The sequence below is a fragment of the Aythya ferina genome, assembly GCF_964211825.1.
Source record: "Aythya ferina genome assembly, chromosome: 24".
NCBI classification, from domain to species: domain Eukaryota; kingdom Metazoa; phylum Chordata; class Aves; order Anseriformes; family Anatidae; genus Aythya; species Aythya ferina.
Genome location: NC_140322.1, coordinates 5,027,267 through 5,052,452, shown reverse-complemented (window position 1 = coordinate 5,052,452; position 25,186 = coordinate 5,027,267).

The window sequence follows — 25,186 nt, the reverse complement described above, 5'->3', positions numbered from 1 at the left end:
TTCCAACTCCAATGAAAGGCAGGATTTCTCAGTCTCACCCTTTATGGGACAAGACTCAGAGATGGACCATGAGAGGAGTAAGCGAAGGAGATAAGAGAGGTACATAGCACTTGTTAGGTTTGTGGCTGTGAAGAGCGTGACAAAAACTGAAGCTTCCCAGTGTTTTACTCCATCCTGTTGTCTTGTGAAATTAATGGCCAGTAAATTTAAAACTCATAAAAAGGTTGTTTGTCTTCCCTCTGTGCAGATCTAGCCTGTGTAATGTGTGACCACTGGAGTCCAGCCCTGCAGTTAGGCTGCTAAAAGGGCTGGGTGGCTTTATGGCCAGTGCTGCCCTAATGTACAGCCTGCCTAACCTCTGCCCCAAGCATCACCCACTGGATGCTGGAGGCTGTGGTGAGGCTCTGTCCATCCTGTGGCTGTCACCTGAGTGGGGACAGGCAGAGAGTGAATGTGGGGTCCCAGAGGGACCCTCCTGCAGCAGGAGGTCACCACCAAGTTGCTCCTGTGCCTTCAGCAGGTGTGCACGAGAAGTGACCAGTACCTTCCAGGGAGTCTATGTCACCACGCAGAGTGGCAGAGATGTCACACAGCTGGGAGTCATGTGCAGTTTCTTCAGTCTCTCTCTCTCTCTTTTTTTTTTTTTTTCTTTTTTTTTTTCTCTAATCGGAATTGATTTTGATTCCCAGGTAACTCAAGCGATTACAGGAGAGCTGAGGGTAGAGCTGGCTGAGGAGTCTCCGTCAAAACATTTAACATTTAAGGAGGTGTTTATTAGCGGAAAGAAAATATCTGATTTTATTTTTGTTCAGGCTGCTCAACATTTACTGAAAGGTTGAGATTTACTATTTTTCTAACTTTCAGCCAAAAAAAACAAAAACAAAAACAAAACAACCTAGAAAACAAACAGTGAAGTGTCCTTAAAACAAACAGTCAATGCTCCTGTTTCATGACAAAGAAAACAGTGGATTGGTTTATTTTTTTTCAATTGATGTTATCGGAAAAAAAAAAATACTGTCTTCCCTTGCAATTCCAACACTCTTTATGAAAGCCAGGCTTTAATCTCTGTACGATTCTCCTTTCATGTAAACCACCATCTAGCTGATTTTGAGCTTTGCTTTGAAGCCTGGGGAGCTGCCAGCCCTGCCATGCTGGAGCGGGGAGCCTGGGACAGCTGTAGGGTCCCCGAAGGCCCAGGGACTGGAGCTGGGTAAAAAATTCCTTAAATTCTTCAACAGTTTTAATAAATGAGAAAGGAGTTGTTTCGAGGTGAAGAGATTTTTTTTTTTCCCTTTACTTAGAGGTTTTGGCATTGTTTTCATTTTTTGTAGGTAAAATGCAAGGACATTTGTAAACAGAACAAAACACTTCTTTGAACTAAAAAAGGAAACACTTTTGCTTATAAAAAGTCACACGAACTTGTTTATGCTCTGCCACTTTTTCTTTCTTGCTGCAACTTAGCAGGAGGTCTCCACTGCTGTTTCACTGTCCCCAGCTTTGCATTTCCTCCTGAGAACAGTGCAGGAGTGCCAGGGAGGGCAGAGATGCCTGCACTGCCCCGCACCTCCTGGCTGCCTGGTGCTGGCCCCAGAGCAAGGAGTGGGCAGGAGGACTCTGGTCCCACTGTGTCGCCGAGGCAAGGGAGCAGGCCCTGGGCTCAGATTTTGGCTCTGGTGCCTGCACATCCCTCCTTGGATGAGGGCACCCAAGTGTGACAGTCCCAAAATGCCAGCTCCCAACAGAGCCAAACCCTTGCTGACCGACCAGCCAGCGTTGGGTCATTGAGTCGGTTCTGCAGCTGTTGGCAGCGAAAACCCAAACATGGGACTGCAATAGAGAAACTTTTAATCATGCACATGGAGCTCTTTACAGTGAGGGTTAGGGATGGGGACAACACAGATTTGAGATGCTGCAAATGCTGATTTATTTTCCAGACTGTTGCTGCTGTTCCAGGAAGCTGGTGGCATCCTGGCCTGGGTGCTGGAAATTACATAGAGGAGTTGGGAATTTGCAGAGCAGGTTTTTCAAGGACAGTCTAATTACACTATAATCACCATTGATGTGCGACTAATTGATAATAATCTTGAATTAGCCAACAGATCTAGATAGGCACATTTGCCTATGTTTGTCCCAAGTTTCATGTTTTGGAGCAAACCTCTGTGGGGTAGTTTAGCATAAATCTGTGAGCCCATGTCATTCAAACACAGCCCTCCTTGGCAAATACAGTTCGTCTCCATCTTCTTGATTGTCACCTGGCTTGTCTGAATTATCTTTATGGGCTTTTGTTTGATTGTTTTTTATAGATCTCAGTTAGATTGTTTTTTATAGTGTTTTTATGTCTCAGTTTTTATATTCAGAGCTGTGTTGGCAACATTTTTCTTACACCCCGGTGGTTAAAAGAGTTTCCTTTCTTCAAACAGCTATGGGAAGAAAACGTGATAGCCCAGCTATTTTATTGGAAATGTCACTAATTAATTAATTTCTCTCTAGTGTTTTAGTCTTTCTGGTTGTTTAAAAAATCAAATATTTGTGGCTCTGATGTTGGTTTCACTTAAGCTGATGCAAAATCAGGAGTTGCCTCTATTAATGCCAGCACTGAAGTAAAGTTTGGGATTGAAAAAAAGAACCTGCATGGCATTTATAATACTATCAGTGGGGTGCTTTCCAGCTTTGTTTCTCATCTGTAGTGAACTGAAAACCATGAAGACAACTTGCCTTAAATAATTTGTAAAGGCATTTTTAAGAGAATGCAGAAGAGAAAGCAGGCAGCCTTACGGAGTCTCTTTATTTGAAATTCAAGGATGTCAGGAAAGAGCAGCCAACGATCCTCACTTTGTATCTTAGAGAAGTGCTAAGAAGAGAATTACTTTGAATATTTTAAGTACAGCTGACCAGCTTATTTATATATAAGCTATTTTTTTATCACTCTGGGAATATGAGGATGTTTTACAGGAAAAGTAGAATTTTTTGATGTTTACTATGGAGCTTTCTTGAGCCATGAGGATGGCACACAGCAGTGATTTCAGTTTCAAGCAATGAAAATTCATCGGCCGGGCCTTGCTCGAAAAATAAAGAAGGACTAAAAGTCATGGGATTCTTTAAAAAATGTTTATATTTTTTCATTTACCTCCGCAGTCACAAGAATGTTTCTAGGTCAGTCTTTTGGGTTCTTTTCTCTGCTACCTGAAGACCAGAAAACCTAGTCACTATTTATATGTGAAAACAGAAATTTTCAGACTATGTGACTTCCAGAAATATATAGTGTCAGCTGCTGGTTTCATGATAAGAGACATTTTAGCTGGACATAGCTGTGGAATTGCCCAAGGCCAGGCTGGATGGGGCTTTGGGCACCTGGGCTGCTGGGAGGTGTCCTGCCCATGGCAGGGGGCTGGAACCAGAAGCACTGTGAGGTCCCTTCCAGTCCAAACCATCCTGTGATTCTCTGACACTATAGATACCTAAATGGAAGTGATTTTCACACCTCTTACCTTTTAAATCATATTGTCTCTCAAGGTAGGATGTCTCCATAAGAAGACTTCACGAGCACCCATGTTCTCCCAGAGGAGCAAAAGTATTCCCGGGCTCCAGCCTGCTCCCTGTTACTGTACCTGGCAGTGTTCTGATTGAGCACACGAGGCGTCGGTGAAGAGACAGGACAAGACACTCAACTATTGTCTCATCTGCTCAAACAAGGTTATGGGATCCAGAACAGTTTGGCTGGTGTAGCAAGGACTAAGCAGATGTCCTGTAGGTCTGTGAGGAGGGCACCTAGCTGGCCAGCATCCTCAGGGTACCGAGGAACAGGAGCTCAGGAAACAGCTGCAAAAGGGATGTGGCTTTTCATTCACAGAGAGATTTTTTTAAGGGGATTCTGCCTCCAGAATGGATCTGGTGTTGAAATGCTCCAGCTGGACCATGTCTGTCAGGTGAAGGAAGCTGCATCTGCGGCCTCACTTCCCTCCTCTGAGCAGTGAAAACCCTGACAGGACTGCAGCGAGGCTGTGTTGGACAAGGAGGATTCGCAATTCACTGTTTCTCTCATGGATCCTCCCCAGCTTTTGTGTCCCTTACAACAGACGTCATCCAAATCCAAAAGGCTCTTCCTCACATGTTATTCTAACCTGGGAACAGGGGCCAGTGGCTCAGTGCTTCAAAGCCCAAGTGGTTCGTGTCCAGAGTTGTCCTGTGCCCCTGGAGAAGGCCCTTGGGGCCACAGCTATTGAAAATGTTAACCGTGAGAGCTGAAGGGTGTTTCCTGGGTGGCCCCCAAGCAGCGTGGCTGTAGATGGCCGTTCAGGTTGGGAAGGAGAAGGCGGATGGATGTGCTGCTTATTGGATTGCTTCTTTACTCGTATGTTTAAAAACTGCAGTGTCTGAGACATCCTAGTCCGATGGGTAAGCTCTGGTGCTTTTTCTTGCTCAGTGCTTGGTGATTGATGAAATTAAACTTAATTTAAAGAAAACCCAAACCCTTGTCTGGTATCAGTGTAAAAATATATATCAAACTCATGTATTACCAGTACAGACTGGAGGCAGACACAGTAAAAGGAACAGACATCAGAGGCTGGAGGCAGAGGAGATGAAAGTTCTGCAAAAGCAGCATGTATAAAGTGGATTGATTTTTTCCCCCCTGATGCCCAAAGAGATTAAAAAGAGAACAGGATGTGAATCAAGGTATGAGGCTGGCCGTATGGAAAACATTGCAATGGGGGGGGGACAGGTAGAGAGCAAATGAAAGAGCAGGAAACATGATGAACGCGAGTACAACCACAGCCTGTTGTGGATCAGATGGGTGGGACATTGTCCCTGGGGACACGACCAACCCAAGCTCCTTGGCTATGCAAGAGAGATGGCATTGTGCTGCTCTCTGGGATTGTAAAGGCAGAATGAACTGTGAGGAAGGAGAAGAAAAGGAGCGAGGACAAGGAATATATGTGCATTTGTTCAGGGGTGATTTTTTTCAATATCTATTTCTCGTGATTGCAGAGAAGAGCTTGATAATGTGACCCACAGTGCTTAAGACGGTGCATATTCTTATCTCATAGTTTGGCATTTCGGAGCTTTGAAAGGCTCATTTTAAACAATTACTAGAGGACTGGAAGAACTTTTTTTCCCACAGAAGAGGGCACTTGAAACTATGTTATGAGCTGAACTCTGTGCTTTGGGGGATAGTTTGCTGTTACGCTACTGTTGAGTATTATATTCTTTTCCAGGTAATTTTGGATTTCTGGAGATTACAGTCCTGTTAACACAATAGGAAATGAACGGTTTATTCATTATACAGATCTGTGTAATTCAAGACCTCGGGACACAGTCTCTCTAGAATACATTATAGCTCTTCCCAGCACAGGGAGGGAGCTGTGGCCTGCTGCTATCCCTCTTTCATCCGCTCTGAGACCCAGGTCCTTCTGGCAGCTGATTTAAGTGTAATGAATCTCAGGAGACTGAGATCTAACTTTGGCAATAGTAATATGTAGGATTACTCTAAAGGCTTTTTGGAAATACATTCTTTAAAAGAAAATTAGGATCAACGTGAGATCTGGAAAGTGTCTTCTTTCCACTGTAGGTGGAACGTTTGAGTTTGGTGATGCATGACACTGCAATAAAAGTGCCTCATGTTCATTTGCTTTTAAGTTGAGGCTTTCTAGTTGGATTTCCTGGGGTGCATGGGTGCACATGATGATATTCTCTGGCCAGGACAACCAGTCTCTAGCAAGACATGGTTGTATAAAACATTGCGGTTCCGAACAAAAGATGTAACGTGACAAAGCTTCTAGGACTTGTGATGTCTGAATCCATGTACCGTGTCTCAGGGCACAACTATCTGAGTTTTCTCTGGGTTGCAGATGTGCCCTGAAGTTCTTCCAAGAGCTGACGATATCTCAGGGTACTGCTTAAGATAATGCAGCACACTGTTATATGGGAACCAGAGGGGGGAGGAAAAAATGCTCATAATATCAAGTTCTATCCAAGCCAACAGCTAATAGAAGGCGACTTTACACAATGTAAGCGTATTGTAAGTATATAACAGGCAAATATTCCCTGGCTGTACAGACCCCAGCTGCTCTCAACATATTTATCCAGTGATTATCCAAGATTTTCATTTTTGTATCTTTGAGATAAGATAGTTTCCATGCTTTAAATTCTCAGTTTCAAGTATCATCACTCCTGCTTGACAGAATTATTGACCTAGGTTAATATTATAGCTTCTGAGACAAAGAGCAAAACAATGAGATTATAGCAAATTACAGATGTTGGGTGAATCATGAAAATTCATCCCTGCCCTAATAAAACAGGGGGGGAAACACAATTAAGTTTAATAACTCTAGCATGTGAAAATCAAAGTTATGAAGGACTATTTATCATGGAGATCCTGACAGTAAATAGAAAATGAAATAATATCCATGCTCCATAAGAACGGGGTACTTTATCTGTTTGTTTATTATTAAATCACCCATCCTCAACCTTGTTCATTGCTTACCCATGATTTTGATGGATGATGACCCATAACCTGCCATTCAAGATGCTGCGAAATCATTTCAACCCCTACAAACACAGGGAGTTACATTCAAAATCACCGGGTTAAATCCCTCACTGAAGATTGTGTCCCTGAAACCTGTTCTGTGTTGACTTTATCATTATACACTCAAATTGCTTCATACTTAACAGGTAATTTGAATGCTGGATTTAATTTGTACATCCACACTGCGAGCTTAACCAAGAGTGTTTGTAATAGTGAGGATTTGGGGGTAAGATCTCAGTTGTCCTCGGCATCCAAACCTCAGGAGGATGCCCCACTGCAGGGCGTGTCCACAGATGATGTCCACAGGGATTCCTCAGATTAGCTGTCAGTGTCCCTTGCTGCCCAGCCTCCCACTGGAATATGGACATCCCATAACGCCCATCACCCAGGTGAGTGGCTGGTGCCTTCCACAGAGCTGGGTTGGTCTGCTGCCTAATGGAACAAAAAATGCAGCTCACTGGGGTATAGATGTTGACCTTGTAGGTGCCTGGAGTTAAATGGTGCTCTGCCCATCCTTTGTGCATTTTTCTGCAGGCCCCTTTTGGGCAACGGCTGTACAAATATAGGATTAGAGCAACTTTCCCCACAGCGTTCAGTGGGTTTGTTGGCGCTGTCGACAAATGGCGTGAGTACCTTCAGGGAGATTTGAATTATGCAAGAAATTGTATCCATGTGTTGTTAATAAAGCGTTCAGAAAGCTGCAGATGTGACTTAAAGCTATTTCAGAATCCCTTGGTACTGAGCTCCCTTCTGCTGAAGTTGGGACTCCAGCAGTGGTCAAGTAGCAAAGGTTTGCAGGATGAGGCCCTTCAGCATGGTTGGCTTTGTCTTTGCCATAGCTCCAGTAAATACCAGTAGGAGTTCTCAAACCCATTATCCTTCTTGCAGATCAGGAATTCTTACAGCTGCAGAATAGCTGTGGGACTACATATATAATCAAGGAGTTTCCAGCATCGTGAACTAGGGCTGGGGCCAGGGAAAAAATCTCATTGTAGGGCAAATGAGAAGGGCCCAGATGTGGAAGCAAACCACTTCTGTACCATGCTGAGCTGCTGCCCTCTGTGAGAGCCGGGGGCAGCTTTCCATATTGTGAGGTTCAGCCAGATTAACTCAACACTGAGCCTAGGAGAGAAGCCTGTGTAGCACAATATGTGGTTTCTCCCACACACAGCCATTTGCAAGGATTTTAAACTTCTGTTCAAACTGAGAGACTCATTGTCAGTAGTCCTCTGAACGCTCCTGTCCATTTGGTGCTTGAAGCTCCCTTTAGTAAAGAAAAGGCAGTCAAAAATATCCAGAGCCATGACTTGAACAGTTATGTTTCCTCAACAGGCATTGCTATTATGTGATCAGAGCAGCCAGCAACAACTGCTTTGTAGCAAAGCTGCTGGCTGCAGCAGTCAGTGCTGCAGCTAAACCTGTAGCTGTGCACGAATGGAGGGGGACCTGTCCCCCTGGGCTCGTACACCTTCTTCTCTGCTGTAGCCACTTCCAGTACTGCACAAGTACACGGTGGCCACAGCCGTGCTGCCTTGAAGTCAGGGATATGGCAGAAATCAGGGTTTCAGCAGCAGCACTGAGTTCTGCTGAACTCATGGACAGTCCCTGGAATAACGCAGGCCCTCTAGAAAAATTGTGTATTTGCATGCTCCCAGTAAACTTTGCATGCAGCTACCAACTAATGAAATCATTCTCTCTGTCTCCCCAGTGCTACCAATGTGTTTTCCATGAATTGCCATGGGGCTTTGGCTCTCCACGTGCACCCTTGTGCAGCTGCTGGGGACTGAGTGCTGCAGCTGCCCCAGCCTAGGCACAGCCATGCAGGCACCAGGACGTCCCAGGCCTTGCTGTCCCATCCCAAGCAGTCACTTCTGCTCGGCCTGAGTTTTAGGCAGCCAAATATTTTGGGCATCAATACCACGCAGACAGATGCAAACGGGTCCTGCCCTGAGGCAGGGGAAGTGACATGCCTGAGGAAGACAGAGACTCTTTGAAACAGAGGGATGTTCTGTATTCATTTTATTCCATCTGCTTTCAGATCACCGTAGATGCCTTTGTATCAGGGTAGCAATTTAAAACAGCCCTGAGTGGTATCATAGCTTGCCAGGTCCAGCAACCGCTGAATATGGAGGAGCACATGTTTCTTCATCCTTGAGCAGAGGAGGAAATCTACCCCCGAATAAAGTTTGCCTTGCACTCTCTTTCCCCTGTTTTATACTTCATCTGGGGTTTTGCTTGTTGGTTTGTTTGCTTTTTCTTTTCCCCTTCACGCATTAAATGTTTAATGAGTTCTCTAAGCATTCAGGCATCATGAAGTTTCAGAAGTTTCTGTGTTCAATGCATTTAAAACCCAAATCAAATGAAAAAAAAATTATTGCCAGAAGGCAAATCCATTTTACTCCGTCATAAATGGCCAGCGTGACATGCAAAACAAAGGGATTTGATGAACGGAGCAGTTGAGAAAAAAGCAGCAGGGAGATCTTATTTGTGGGAGTCACAGATGGAAGAAATAATTTACTTGGGTTCTGATTAACAGCAGCAGTAACAAAAGCTGCACACGCAGCTCTTGTTGTGCCTTCCCTCCCATCCCTTCCTACGGCAATCTCTCAGTATTTTGATGCGTAGTCAGCAGCTCCTAGAAGCTCAGCCTTGACCCACCTCGGCACTGAGGCCATCAGGCCTGCCTGAAGCCCTGAGAGTGGAGAAAGCTGCAAACTTCTGCACCTCCCAGCTTCTGGGCAGTGGCAGATTTATTTGAATGAAGTTACCTGCTGTGTAGATGAGTAAATTGTACAGATAGGTAAATGGCTCTGCAGGCCCAGGAAGCCACGGCCTTCATTTGGCTTGCAGAAGCCTGTTGGTGCCCCAGTAGAAAACGCCTTCTTGCAACAATCACGGATTCAATAAAACACAGTGTGTTGGGAGCAGCCTGAGCACTCATTCTTGTACTTATTTTTTCTGTGTCTAATCCTCTTACCAGAGTCGGCAGCGATAAAGCTGGGTGGGCAGATCTTTGTTTTATTTAATTTTTCTCTCCCGGTCTCTCCCATGGAGAGCAGTAGCTCTGCTCCACTGTGTTCTGCAGCCAGGCCTGAAGGGGCCTCTGAGGTCCTTCAGGATTGCCAAGTGGCCTTCATTTCTCCCTGTGCTATCACCCACAGCACTTCACCAGTCCAATCTGAGGACTGCTTTTCTGCACAGGCCCTATTGCCTGCGGTTTACAAAGGGCTTTGAGTAGTTGCTTTGCAGAATCACTTGATTGATGAAGCCATCTGGGGAGAGAGAAAACCCTCTGGAGAAACAGCAGGGCAAGGTGAGCGCCTAACCACTGTTGTGAATATGATCCCTTGCTCAAATGGATTGCCAAACATGCAGCTGTCCTTGTTGGGGTGAACAGCCTACAGCACTCAGCAAACGGAGCCGTGTCCTCAGGCTGGAGATCTCTATTGTTCAAGATACTTTTGTCTGGTTCTGCGTCCCTCATTTGATGGATATCTCTAGATACCACTTCTGCTTCCCTCCATAGCAATTTCTTTCATGCTTCTTTGCAAAAGAAGATTGTATATTTATATCCTAATAGCCTTGCTTGGCTTTCAAGACTATTAAGAAATGACATCGTCTTTCATTTTTGATCTTTTGCTCCTGTCAAAGAAGAAACAAGTGAGTTGGGAGGAAGTCCTTGAGTTTCATGGTGCTAGTAATCAGTAATGATTTCTGTGGGTTATCTCTGATAGCTGTGCATCTCTTCAGAGGACAGGTTAAGAGTGAGCCTGACATGACAGTGGAATGAGTTGTGTGCTGCCGCAGAGACTTTTGTTTCCCCTAAATCTTGATTAGCTTTTTCTCTCCCTGTTCCCCACGATTAATCAGTGCACCTTTATCTCCTTTTTTTCCTATGCCCATGCATTTTGGAAGTTGTTGAGCAATGAAACAGACGTTCAGGGAGGAGCGCACAGAATCCCTCTGCTGACAGTGATGGGGGCCGAAATACAGCAGACGCCATTTCCTAGGGGACCCTTCCCTGCCATGGCTAGTACTGCTGCAAGCTAATTCCCATGCTGCCAGTCCACTGGCTGTCAAAAGGCTTGAAATCTTGGGGTCATGAATTTGCCAGACCTGTCAGAAGTTCTGTGGTAGGTACAGAAAGCCGAGTCATTTGTGTGGCTGGGCGAGCAGACTCGCGGACCTCCCGGTACTAGGGGTCTGCTGGGAGAGGCATGATCTGACCTCCACACATTCCCTCTTTCAGCTGCTGTGTTTGACATCCAGAAAAACAGCAGGGCTGCTTGCTTCATAGATTTCTTTCAAGCCGTATTGTACAGAGTCCAGCAAGTTCAGACCTCTTTCCACTAAGCCCTTCCTTTTGTCTGTGGTTGATCAGAGAAGCTTGCTCTCTCCTTTTCTGCTTTCATACAGTTTGGAAGTTGTTAAACAGTGAACCACAGGCATACAGGAAAGGAATTAGGTGTAAGTATTCTAAAAGAAATATTTCAGAAATTCCAGATATCCTGAATACATGTACTTGATAAAAAATTACCCAGAGCATCAAAACCAGGTGTCCATTTTGACACAGATTCTTCTGTTGTGTGTTATTAAAATGAGTGTAGTACAAAGGTGAATGAACAAAATAAGAAGTATAACAGCCATGAAATAAATACAAATGATCAAATAGAAAAATATGAAATAGCTTAAAAATGTGCGTTGTATTTAAGCAATGCCAGTTGTTACACCACATCCTGTGGAATCAGCACTGTTCAATCATAGTCAAGAGACCAGTAATTTCTTGTTCCTAGTGCAAAGTGTGCTCAGTACAATTTTATTCAATATCCACTTACCTGGGTTGCGAGGGGACTGTCAGCATGTTGGTGCTTTGAGAAAGTTCTTTTCAGATTTAGGACAAAGAAATAAAGACTCACACGGAAGCAGCAGAGCTCTGGAGGCAGAGAAGCGTGAGCAGGATTGTCTTCCAGATAACACGGCCTCATTCTGAGACGAATCTATAAAACGGCACCTACAGCTTTGGAGTTGTCAGGGCTTTGCTGAGAGAAAATGCTCCTCTCCCAGCCCTGGTGCTTCTCCAAGGGAAGCATAAAGCCAGGAGCAATTGTGGAGAGGTAGGCAACCTTTGCAAACATATTGCTACCTGCGAGGTACTGAGTGAAGAACACATCCCTGCGGTCAAACTCAATCAAGGACAGGTTCAAGAAAAAGCAGCCTACTATCTCTCTTCCTTCAAACACCACACTGGTGTTTTTTTTTGTTTTGTTTTGTTTTGTTTTTTTCTTTTGTTTTTGTCCCCCAGGGCTTCAGCCAAGCTTAGAACAATCCATCCTTTTCCAACCTTCTTGTGGTTTTGGCTCTTCCTCCAGGCTTTGGGATGTCCATACCATACCCAGCACCAGTGCTTGTGGGCTGCCATGTGCTGTGAATCAGGACCACAACCGCAGCTGAGGTTCGTCAGCCTGCATGCAGGCAGTGGGCAAGGCAACACGAAGCTCGGCATGTCCAAATCACCCACTGATCCCTCAGGTTCTTGGGGTGACTCAGGAGTTTGGCTGAATTTTGCGATGCTGCAGCCCTACAGTGCATCTTTACCAAAAGAAGCAGGTTCAAGGCTTGCATGAGTACATCCATATTAGCTGTAGTCAGGATGGAGAGACTGTAGCGCTGGTTTACTACAGGCAGCACTTTCCTCAAGGCACAGATGAAGTGACTGAGTGTGCAGTAGCAAAGGAGAAGGTGGGGAACCTAAGACACTATTCAAAAAGGTAATTTTAAACATTTTTTAACCAAGGGATTGGGTAGAAAGATCCTCAGGCACTTCTTTGCTTTGTGTAATCTGAGGAGATAAGGTACAGCCCTCTTCTGAGTATATTGCATTAAACCATGGACCAGTGCTTACAAAGCCATGTTGTGATTTCCTTTATGTCTTTTTTCCTCCCTTTCTCAAATTAGAATTATCTAGAGAAGCTCTAACCTTAAGCAAAACTTGAGCATTTAAGTGCTTCATCAGACAGAAGGATGATGTCCCAGAGGATGCCACAAGGAGAGAATCTTATTAAAGTAAATACCCTGTCCCTACAAGAGTGCTTGCTCTGTAGTAAATTCCCCTCCTAAGCACACTATAGCAAGCTTGTGGTTGTTTACCAACTACGCAGCAAAAACTCTCCTTAACAAACCTTCCAAAATACATTCTTAGCTTTCATTTGCAAAACACCCCCTGCTTTGTAATCAAGTGCTTGTCATTGTCTTCATTTTTTTTTCTTTTCTTTAAGATGTATTTAGATTCCCTCCAACTTATTTTATAGCCACAGGAACTAGAAATTGGATTTCTTAGATGAGCTAAGACTTGCACGCAATAACAGAGCTCTCCTAGCTGATGCTTTAAAGGCCATTGCCAACTATTACAAAGCAGGCAGAAGCTGGTTGTGGTTGTTGTTTATCCACAGCTTCCCTGCTTGTTGCTCCTGTCACCTTTTCCTGGGTAAGTCCCTGAAATCGTCTGTTTTGGAGGGACAGCACTGATGGGGCCATGGCCCATCTGACACCACCGTGTGAGGATTGCAGACCCTAGGGGGAAGCTGTGTCTCCAGGTGCTGCCTGGCTGGAAGGCATCAGAATTGGCTCCCATTCCCTGGATTTTGGCTACAGGGAAGTCATGGGAAATAATTATTTAGGGCTTTATTTTTACCTTTGTTTGGATCACGCTGAGCAAAATTATAGATGCAATGTTAAAATCAGGCAGTATGTATTCTACTCCATCCATTGAGTGCAACAGCAACTTCTTTTAACTCTTAAAACATCTAAGTTTTCAGAGTAGCTTCTATATTTTTCAATTATTTTTCCAATATTTCATTATTGTTTTGTCCCTTCTATAAAGAAAGATGAAAATTAAAACACATAAAAACTTCAATTTCTGCCGTATGGATCTACTAGTAGATAAAAACCTGCCACAAATCATTAATGCAAGATGTAGTCTGAGAGTGCTGTTGTGAGGCTGCCAGGTGACATTGAAGCAGACGCGTTGTGAGATGTTTCTGCCTAGCACAGATAACTGGATACCAGCTAACCAGCATCTGGCCAGCTCTGAAGTACTGCAGGATGCAGCTGAACATTCTGACTTTCCAGAAGAGCTGCCATTTCTCAGGTGTGGATGAGAAAACTCCTGCTCAGAGGAATCTCCAAGGGCACTTTGTCCCTCCAGCTGAATTCCCCCTGAGCTTCTTCCCCATCTGCAACCTGAACAGAAAGCTTCTGTTGCTGCCTGCTTGCCCTTTCTGATTTTTTCTTGCCCTTTTCTGATTTTTTGAGAATGCTTTGAAATCTCTGTCAGGTCTGTTCTGAGGACTAGCTTGTGTAGAAATTTGTCCTCTGGATGGTAAGGTTTAAGAAAGACCAGAAAACTTTCCTTTAACTTTATTTTTCCCCTTATACATCACAGCTGTCCTGAAATTCCTCAGTCTCTGCCTTCAGCTCCCTGAACCTCTTCCCTGTAACACATCTGTGCCTGCTCTGATGTGTGTTTGGAGATGCTACAGGGGGAGGCAGCAGCACTTTGGAGGCACAGAGGAGGCATTTTGTAACAACGGCGCATCCATCGCTGTGACTGGCAGTGTGTGTCAGTGTTTGCAATACCGACTATAATCTCATATTTGATTTCATCCTCCTCCTTCAGATAACAGAAAATTATAGAAACCACTTAGCTTTAACTGCAGAAGAACAGCCAGACAGCTCTCCAATCAAGAAACACACAGGACCTGCACTGGATGGCTTTCTTAACAGAACACTACACAAGATTTTAAAACGTGGGCTTTGTTCTGTTAATTATGCCTGTTTATCTGAAATGGTGCATAAAAATGTACTCTTACAAGTGTGTGTATATATATATATCACCACAGTAGTCATACTTAGAGAAAATGAATTAAGGGGAAAACGCTCCAAAGACCTGTGCTGCAATATAAACACTGTAATGAGAGTTATCAGCAGTAGCTGGAGATGGATCACACTTTGCAGATCACAGATTTGCAAAGGGCCAAAGCAAACCTTCTGGATGGGGTGGTTGCACACCTGGCCCCCTCTGTGAACACAACCCTAGAGGAGCTGCAGCCTGCAGGGGATTGGGATTTGGGTGGTGAGAGAGGAGGGACAGAGGGGGGGGATGCTGCTGCTCCTGGCCATGCAGTGCAGTGCTGGCCCTCCAGCCAGCTTTCCTTTCCCACCCTGCCAGCTTCTCGGGGGCACCGCCACTCTCATGTGGCAGATGAATCCCCCAGGGAAGGGCTCTGGGCTGAGCAGCAACGTGGTCAAGGGACGGGAGCTGTGCTGTTCTGAATTTCTCTCACCAAAACTCCTCAACTGAAGTCTCTGCCCTTGGAAGGCCAGTTCTGAATCCCACCAGCATTAGAAGAGCCTTCAGTTCATGATACAGGCACTGACACAGTTGAACAGAGTTAATTTTAGAACAGTTCAGTTCAATATCACAAAATTACAACAACTGTTACTAAATTCAGTTCTAATACAGGCGGGATTCCAATGGCTGTGTCTTGTGTGACTTATGGGATAGAAGTCACGCAGTGAGAACGAGTGGGAGAACTTAAATAACATCACTGCTGCTAAAATAAGGAACTAGTCTGCATTTTCTCTTTCCATTCTCTGAAAAAAAAAAAAAAAAAAAGAAAAAAAAAAAAAAGAAATGCTCAGATTCAACTGATGCAGTCTCCTGAATCCTGCAGAAACGTAGGAAATAGGCAAATATGAGAAGTTTAATAGCATGGCTCTGTTCCCTGCTATGAGAGCTGTTCACGCTACCTGTGTTTGAGGGCTAGGCTTTTCTGTCTGCTGTTGAAGAGAAAAATACTTTCTTCACCAGCTGACTTAGAGTATTTAAGTAAATCATACTTGCATCTGATATTTGTAGCCGAGATTTGTAGACTTCTGTGGTTTTGGGCAATTGCATAGAAATCAGAAAAAAATGGGATTTTTTGGTGATTCTCTTATTCAATTGAACCACCAAAGCGTTTGAGGTTCATCCATCACAGCAGCATGCTCCAGTCAGATAATCACGCAATGCAAAAAGACACCGTTTGAGCTATAAATCTGGAAGTGTGGGCTCTGTACCACGATCTGCAGGTAAATTAAACTCGCCTTGAGAAGCGGAGCTGTACATAATAACAAATGCTGGCTAAGACCATGTGAACAGTAAGAAATCAGCAGCCAGAGCTCTTTCTGGAAACTTGAGGGAAAGAGGTATTGCCCTTGGCTTTGGAAATCGGCAGCAAATGGCAGCGGGGTGGGTTCAGGCGCTGGCAGTCCCCAGGGGGGTGCATTTACTGGGGGGCAGGACCTGCACTGCAGGAGGGGAGGTGGCTGTAACCCAGGGCTCTGCTCCAGAGGTGGGCTGCTGACACCCCTGCGTGGCATCCCCCTCTCTAGGGAAGCTGGGGGGTTAAATCTGGCTGCATGACCTGCTTGTGCTGCAGCACAGCAAGGAGCTGAAGCCTGCTGCTAGAGCCCAAGGTAAGGACAGAGTTGCTGGCCCATCCTTGGGGCTCTGCCATCTCTTCCTTTGGCTTCGGGCTCTCGGCTCCTGGGTGAGTCAGGGCATCAGCAGCAAGTCCTGGAGCTGAGCTTACGCTCTCTTAGGAGGGTTGGTGTGTAACAGCAGAGGAACCTTGATTGGAGATGTCAGGACGGGGCAATAGCTATAGAGCCGCCTTAAGTTATGATTGCCTGGAGATGAAAATAGCTGCAGCAGGTGGTGAGGGTGCAGATATAAATACCGAGTCTGGCAGGCACCGTCATATCTGAAACACTTTCTGGTCTCCTGGCTAAAAATGGTCCTGTGGGAATAAGGTGTGGGAAGCACCAGCTCCTGGTGGCATAGCAAAAGGCATCTCTCGGCCACACACTCCTTTTTACCCCCTCTGGTGCCACCTTCACCACGCTGTGGTGGGACATGAGGTGTGCAAGGGGGTTTGCAAGGGCAGAGCCACCCCACAGCTCGGGGGGCTGCAGAGTTGTTTGACCTACCCTGGGGCTGCCCTGGTGTTCTCACAGCCACTCTGCAGCTCTCTTGGGGTTCTGCGGGTTGGTGTCAGCTCTGTTTTTTTCCAGTGGTGTTATTCACAAAGCCACCCCCCTAAAATAACCACACATACCCAAGCTCCTGGGGAGCCTTGTACTGGAGGAGCCCTGGTGCCAGCAGGGACTCAGCCAGCAGCAAACATGGGCAAAACGCACTTACCCAAAGCACTCCTCACCCTGTGGCTTGCTTTGGTTTTCTTCAGGGCTGCCAGCACGTGGGAAACCAGTTTTGTTACAGACCAGCTGATGCGTGGCAACTTGTTAAGCTGCAGTCGCTGTTTCATATCTTTGTTTTTGAGTTACTTGAGTGTTTTCTGAGACCTACAGCAGGTCGCAGGAAGTGGTAACAGCATTCATACAGTTCAGTGCATGCTTTGCAAGTGTGAAGTTCACATTCAGCAGCTGTAACCCTAATTTTGTAATAAAAGGCACTTGGAGATCCAGCAGTCCTTCAGCTTCAAATTGCAGTGCTGCAATAACCATGCCAATTTAGCCCAGGTGAAACAGTTTTGCTTATCACAATACTTGTAGTGTTCCCTGCAGCTACTAGAGAAAACAGCGAGTCAGTGGGTAATGTTATTCTGGGAAGATAACTGGCAATTTGACAAAAGAGGTCCCTTCTATGGAGAACATGAATGCTCTTGTGGGATTTGGAGTCTTTATCCTATGGAGCTGGCCCTGAGAAAGCCATATATTTTCTGTCAGTGTCCTGCATGCAGGAGGAGGGATAAAATAGCCTGAACCACACAGTTTGGTTGTTTTCTCTCTTTTTCATCTCTTTCATCTTTTCATTTCTTATTAAACAGTTGTTCTTCCTACCCACAGCTTTCTGGCTTCCTACTCTTCCTTTTCTCTTCCCTGTCCCCACTCAGGATGTGGGGGAAAGCAAGTGAGCAGCTGCATGATGCTTGGCTGTCCATGTGGGTTAACCCTCATTAAGGTTCTCTCCCTGCTGGTTTCCTAGCTAGAGGTCAGAGTATCAGATGTAGTGAGAGTTTCAGGTGCAGTGTTGGTGATAGATTTTAATTTTTCTTGTGTAGCATTAGATTTTTACTCCATTTGCTTGGAGTTACACTGATGTGCAAGTCTAAAGTCCGACAGCAAACCAGGAAGGTTCCCTGGAAAAGGATTTTGCTCTTAAGGGAACTGCTTTCAAGATTTCTGGGTTAGGACAGAACAGAAGTGTCTCCGTCGCTGCATAAATGCCAGGGGCTCTGGGCATGAACTGCTGTGATCATTAACTAATGGTCTGCCTGAAGGCAAGCTAGGGGTTTCCAGCTCTGAAGCTGAAAAGGAAGAGGAAGAAACTCTTGTACCGGCAGCAAGTGAAGGATGTTGCCAAAGGGGGCCTTAAGGCGGCTTTGGGATTGAGCTCTGGGTGCTACCCCAATGTTCCCAGCCCAGCTGGCCCACGGTGCACCCAGCGAGGCACTGCTGAGCTGCCCTGTGCTGGGCATCCTTCCTTCAGCCTCCCAGCTCCATTCATGAGCGTGCGTCTTCCAGACACCCACCGTGATACTTCTTCATGGGTCAGAGTGGGACGAAGCAGCGTGACTAAAATTGCTTTTGGCATTAATGACTTTGGCTCCTAAAGGTTAACGAACAGGGATTAATGTCACTGTCCTCCTGTGGTCAGGCTGGGAAGTCACTGGACAGCAGCCAATTTCCGTGCTGGAACAGGACTGACCCATACAGGACCTTTGAAAAGAAGACACCATTGTTTCTAATCCTGATTCCTGCCCCCATGTGCTGCTGTATTCTCCATTTTTGCTGTTTTATCAGTAACTTGCCTGGGGCAATTTCTACAAATAGCCAGCCGAGGAGCCCGGGGCTGTTTGGCTCTCGCTTGTGCCAGTCCTCCCTTTAATACCAGGTAGCAGGACGGTTTCAAAGCCATGATTTCCCAGGCTACTTCTCATATGGTCGTTGCAGGTGATAAAAAACAACCAAGTGTGTTCTCAAAGAGCAGAGCAATCTGTTCTTGCTCGGTTTCACACGGAGGCTCTGGCAGTGCTTGTCCTGCCCCAGACGGGGCTGGGCAGGGTCTGTGGTGCTGCTGTTCTGGGGGCCCTCTGACACCACGTTATGCCTCAGCTTGCCAGCATGTCACACCTAAAAGGGCCTGGATTTAAACGTAGGGCTTGGAGCCAAGCATGTGTGGCAAAGGAAGCCTGGAGTTCAATCTGTCGAGAACAAACCAGCTCTTGGGAAAGCATCAGAAAAAGAAGATGGTATGTAAAGGGGAGGGGAAGGAAGGCAGACCTCCTGCAGCTCAGGCTATCACTAGCCCTTGCTAATGGTTGGACTTGGTGATCTTAGAGGATTTTTCCATCCTAAATGATTCTGTGAGGTTGCAGAGATTCCCACAGCACAGACCTTTTTCCACGTGGAGCTGTGAGGTGTCTCAGGGCAGACTGCCCATGTCAGCAGGTTTCTTTCCCTTGCCCCAGCAAAGAGGGGGTCTCATGGTGTCTGGGATCTGGTTGCTGCTGAACCTGCCTGGAAGGCAGAAGGAGGGCTGCTGATCCCCCTGGGACAACTCCTTTGTGTGCAAAAACCAAGGCATTGCCCTAGTTCCCCATTACATTACATCCCTGTGACACTGGATAGGATGTAATTTGGTGCAGGTACAACCTGGGAGGTTCTGGGGTGTTCTCCCAAGTGGTGTGGGGATTCGTGGAAGTGGCAGCACCGGCTCAGGGCACTCTGACCTGGGCAAGGAGTCTGGCACGGGCTGGGAGCACCCTCAGGGCTCTGCTTTCCTGCAGAATCAAAGCTGCAAAAGCCTGGCTGGGTGAGGAGAAACAGCTCTTAGAGCAGCCCGAACCTTTTTCATTAAAGCGAAGGTAATAAAGGAAATTAGCAGCTTCGAGTGGCTTTTTTGTTGTTGGGTGGGTTTTTTTATTAATTGAAGATTTCTTAAGAATTCAAGTGTCAGGAAAGCCTTTAAGGAGAATGCATCAAGGCTGGTTTCAAGTGCCACTTCAGCAGGTGAAGTGATGGGTAAGCAGTCGGCGTGGCTCTTTTCTGAACACACAGGGAGCCTTATTCGTGGTCCCAGGAGCTGTGGAGAGAAATTGCTGGAGTGTGGTGATCCAGCTGCATGGGGCCTCAGGTAGCACTTCCCTGGGGAATTTGTGGTGAAGCCTGCGGCTGGCCAGAGTTGTGGAGGACACCAAATGTGGTGAGGCAAAACCTGAAAGGTGGGCACAGGTTCCCCATTCCCCTGATGTTGTTCATCTGTCACCAACTGAGAAGTGGCAAACTGTTTGCAGTAGAGCCTTCTGCTCTCCAGGCAGCTGCTCGCTGCTGCCCATAGCAGGGAGCAGGACCTGGACCCCTCCACGTGTCCATTGAGCTATCCACTGGTCCCATTTTCATGCTCCTGTGCACAGGCTGCACAGAGAAATATTTTCTGATGCCCAGGATCCTCCTCCGAAGCACAAGACTGATTGTGCTCAAGACTGTTTACTTAAAATACTAATTCCAGTAACTTCATCATCCTAAAATTCAGCTGAAGGATGTCTCACTGACAGCTGGGTTGATCTTCAAATGGCTGGGGATTGAATATGGCTTAAATACCATGATCTACGTAGAGGCAGACAGGTGAATTACAATTTTCTGTGGAAGGAAGAGTTTTCCTGTGTTGTGTCTTGGCGTGTGTTTTTTAAACGGGACTAAAACTCAAGGAATGTGGTGACCGGGACCGGGTTCCTCTCTGGTGCAGGCAGCGTGCTTCCAGTCCACAAACAAGCACCCAGCTGGCTGGTAGCCCACTGATGGGAGCTTCCTTGGGGGAAGAAAAGCCTCCATGAGTAACCCTCCCGTCCTGGAGGAGAGCTGCAACAGCAGCCTGATTGCAGAGCTGCTGCAGGGCCAGCTGTCCCCCTCGGTTCGTGCTTCTGCTCCCTGGCTGCCACTTAAACCGTGGTGATATGGAGAGGGTGTCATGACTGCAGGTATTTTCCTGCGCTGAACCATAAATCCCTTCCATGGCCATCATGCTGCATGACTGCTCCATTTAAGCTGTGCTCACTGGTCTAACATTTGTCCCTCCGGACTTAGCATTTTACAGTTGCCTGCATTAAATTGCATTTACTGCCTGAGTCACCTAAAAGATGCAAATCCTCCAGAATCCGGGTGTATTGTGCTCGCTCTCGGTGGGAGGAGCGGGAGAAGGGGGTATAATAGAAACATGTTCTTTCTTTGCCAGCTCTTATGAATCAGTTCTGACTTAAGCTATGAAGAAACATCCAAAGGTGTCATGCCTTCTTTTTGCTTTCCCTTGAATGTGAACAAATCCACAATATTTTCTGGGGTTTAGATCCCACTCAGGCCCTGGCTATAAACCCTGTCTGGGCTCCGCTCTTTGCTGGGGATTTTCTTTTGTTTCTACCCAGTACCTGAGGGGGGAACCTGTTGTACTAGTTCCTCTGTATATTCAGTGTAAGCAATTCCTCAGCCTCAGGAGGCTGTAATCTGTGCAAATCTGGAAGTATTAGCCTTGATTTGTGCATAGAAATCCGGGACAAAGCAAGCCACCAGCTTGTTTGGGATTGTGCAGCAGCTTTGTGGAATTGTTAACTCAATACCAGGGTAGGTCTGTGTTGCTGGCACAGGTTGCAGAGTAGGCTGAAGGACAGGTAGCTCACTTCTGGTTGTGTTTTACAGCATCCAGCAATTCCAAGGTATCTACACCATGTCCACACAAGGGTTGGTCCTAGCTGCAGAGGCAAAAGTGAAGTTGAGAACAAGAGGTTCAGAGTCTGCTTCCACTCCTACTTCCAAATGATTGTGAGCCTTGTGCCTCACAGGTTTGGGATTAGTGATGTCAGATTACATGGTTGCTACACATTTTCATGCCTGAAACCTAGCCTGAGGGCGAGGGAGAAGTCTGAAGAGGCAGCTCCAAGTGCATCACTATAGCATCTCTCCTTCCAGTAGGGTGTGTAGAAGTACAGGGCTCCTCCAGTGAAAACAAGTCCAAGAAGACTTAGTTTTGCCAGAGGTGTTGTCTGTTTATTTCAGAAAGATGCCCTCAGCCCCCTGCTAGCATGGCATAAGGATACCCAAGAACTGCTGGGGTCTGCTTTGTGACCTGTGCTGCTGAGCATAGTGGGAAAGACCTGAAAGGTGGGGGAACAGAAAGGGAATGAAATTTGTTCAACATACTGTGTTCTGTGCACCCAAATGGAGGGCAAGCCATACAGAATCACAGAAGGGTGTTATGAGAACGAATGGCAGCTGAAACTCAGTGCTCAATGGAGTCAATGTGTTGGGGAAAACAATCCCAAGTTTGCACTTAAACATGATTATTGGAAATAAGGATGATTGTGGTCTGCACTATTTTTTTTTTTTTTTCTACCAGAAAAACCATCTAGGCTTGGGTTCAGCTTGATAGAGATGACTTTGGGGGGACGGGTGTTTTGCAGTGGAGGTCAGCAGAGTGAAGGATGGCATGCAGGTGCTGCAGGAATAGCTGTTCTCTAGAGCATGCCCTGGGAGCCAACAAATGATGCTGAAGATGCTCAAAAGAGACAAGTAGCAAGGCTGTGGAGCTGCTGGTCAAATGGGTGTTGTGTGTGACAGCTACATGCAGACTAAATGACAACTGAGCAAATTTTAGGAGGGAGATCAGTTTAGGATCTGCTTAGCCCAGTGCTTATGCCTCAGTCCTTCTGGAGGAGCGTGATGTGGGTTTGGTGGAGCTGGGGTCTGCTCACCGACCTGACCCCCCCTTGCCTCAGCAAGGCTGCTGGTTGGCGTTTTCCCGAACCAGCTCCCCCTGCAAATGCGGAGACGTTCCTTCTGTCTCTGCACTCTGTGACAATAACTGGCAATTCTTAATCACTTTCAGTAATTACAACTTTGCCTGGTTTATGCCTCCTCAACTCTAGCTGAGGACAGGAGCTGTTCCGTATCTAAATAATATTACAGCTGGATTGCTCTCCTGGGGAGCTGTTGGTCTTGAAGGCTGAGGTTTAATTCTCCGCACTGCTAATTAGATCAGGAAAACAACGAGGAGGATGCGAGCAGGAGGTTTGCAGGGGTTGTTAACAAACACGTCTTCTGCTTTGTTTTAAGAGCGGCACAATGGGCCTGCTGTGATTCACAAACATTCATTTCTTACAGGGGTGGAGGAAGGGAGAAAGAATTGGTGTTTTCTCCTTAGATGTTGTTTTTCAGTAGCACAGCAAGGGAAGGAAGTGGAAGGTAGGAGTCTAAAACTTGAATTTGCTTTAATAGGAGAGAAGTTCCTTGGCTGGGAGAGACCCGACAGAGCTGCCAGGGGAGGAGGTCGTGACTGCAGTTAGATCAAGCTTTTATGCCGAAATCACTCTGTGATAACAGGAGACTTCGGTTTGCCCCACACCAACTGATTAAATATCGTGGCAGAGTTTGTTCAAATGTATTTAGGCACCAGGACTGACAGCTCCTTGGAGCAGTCGAGCAGAAAACCCCCAAGGGACACGTAGCTCAGTGAAGCTGTAAGCTGCGTACAGGACCCAGCTCAAGAGGTAACCATAAAGTTCAGTTGCAGAGACCAAATGTACTAAAATTCAACACTTTATGGCTGCAAAAGAGTCCAAAAGTGCATTAAAACAACACTCTGACGTGGTTTTCCTTTCTTGCAGACAGAGGGAGGAGGAGGGAGGAAGGGTAAAAGGCTTGTGGGAGTCTTGGAGACTGCTTACAGATGTGCTGTGAGCATTTCAGAGTAAATACTTCCCCACCTATCCAAGCCACAGCTAAAATACTAAAAATAATAATAATAATAAAAGATAAAACACCACAGCAGTTCAGTAAACAGTAGAGTAATGGGTGCTTTCAGAAGCTGGGTGGAAAGCAGCGTTCCCTAAAGAAACTGAAGACTGTTTTTTTTAAACACCATTGTTGGGTAATATCAAAGGGTTAAAAGCTAGAAATAGGCAGAAGGAATGAGAGTTACTCACAAGGCAGTCAAAATGCAAACTGAGAGGGTTACAGAAGATCTCCCAAGACTGAATAATGACCGGAGAGAAAATAATTAAATGTTTATGGAACTGTTCTTGTCCCTCCCTATTTATGTTACTTCTTTTATTTGTCAGGATACATTAAGCAGACAAAAACCCATCCATATAGGGGAAAAAGGGGTGATTTTTATGGAGGGTAGGTAATGATACAAAACTTCTTTTAACCCGGGCAGAGTGAAAACTTGGTGAGGAGCAGACTGGTGAGTGTTTATTTCTTGTCTGAGGCTTTATGCAGCACTGGAAGTGGTTTGATCTAGGTGATTTAATTTACTTGTTGTACTCCTCATGCCAAAATCCTCCAAGTGTATGGTCATTAGCCTCTTCATCTCGGGAAGTTCCTTAAGCTGTCAGAAAGCTGTTGCTCACTGAGGTGTGACTGCTGCCCTACTGGTTGCTGCTTCCTTTGCATGAAGATAATTAGAAATAATGCATCATTTGGGAGTACTGGATATTTTCCTTTCTGCCTACCCATACCTAAAATCAAAACTGTTTTAAGCTGTTATGAGGGAAGCTAAAATAGATTGTTTCTGGTTCTAGATTTGAGAGATTGAGGCCAGAGGGAAGAGAGCCTGCGAGCAGTCTGCTCACCTCCAGCTTCTGCAGCTGGTGCACGCCCTCTCTTTCTGCTTTGAGCTGTGCCTGGTGGGAGCTGCTTTTTTGGTACATCCGAGGCACAACTTGAGAACATGAACCAGAAACTGGTTCTTTTCTGCACCATTGCTCCTGAGGTGCTTGTGCCCAGCTCTCCCTGGCTCCCCAGGACTGTCCCACAGCCCCAGGAGGGAGCATCCCCAGCCCCAAAGGACAGCACCATCAGCAGCAGCACTCGTCTCCAGGCTGTTTCTGTTCTAAACCACTGGATATGGACAATCACCTGCTTCTTCCCTGGCAGTTAGGGAAAATGAACTCCATGCTTTGAGGCCGTCTTAACTGCTTTCCCTAACTGCTTTGACTTCATCTCTGGTCCCACAGTGCTGTCTGCGTACCTGCCCTTTCTGATCTCCAGGCGCTCTCTGCTCCCTTGAATGCTACAATCATGATCAGTCTGCTTCCTTACAGCCTACTTTTTTTCTCTGAAATCTCCTATTTCTCCTGTTATCTTGAAACCAGTGCTGCAGGTGGTGTGTTTCCTTTTGCACCCTGCCAGCTACCTGACCAGCCTTCGTGGCAGCGGGTGCCTCTGTGGGCAGTTCGTGGGGCTGGCCTCCCTCCGAGCTGCAGCATTCCTTGGAGCTGTGTGCTTCTCACCATCACCACCTCAAATGGGAAGCACAGACTTGCACAAAGGGCTGCATTCATCTGCCCTGGCTGGGACATCTGAAGGTTGTTTAAGTCAGCTCTCAGGCAATGTAAACCAACCCCAATTCATGCAGATTTAATCAGAAGCAGTCCATTTTACAGCAGATTTACCAAGTTCTTTTGAAAGAAAAGAAGAAAAACTTCAGGCTTAACTTCGGTTATTAAACTACTGCAAGTTCCTGTAGAGCAGCCTGATTGCAGCTGTAGCTTTGCATGAGTCAGTAATAGTTTGTATTTTTCTGAAAAATATTTTGTTCCTGTTCTGACC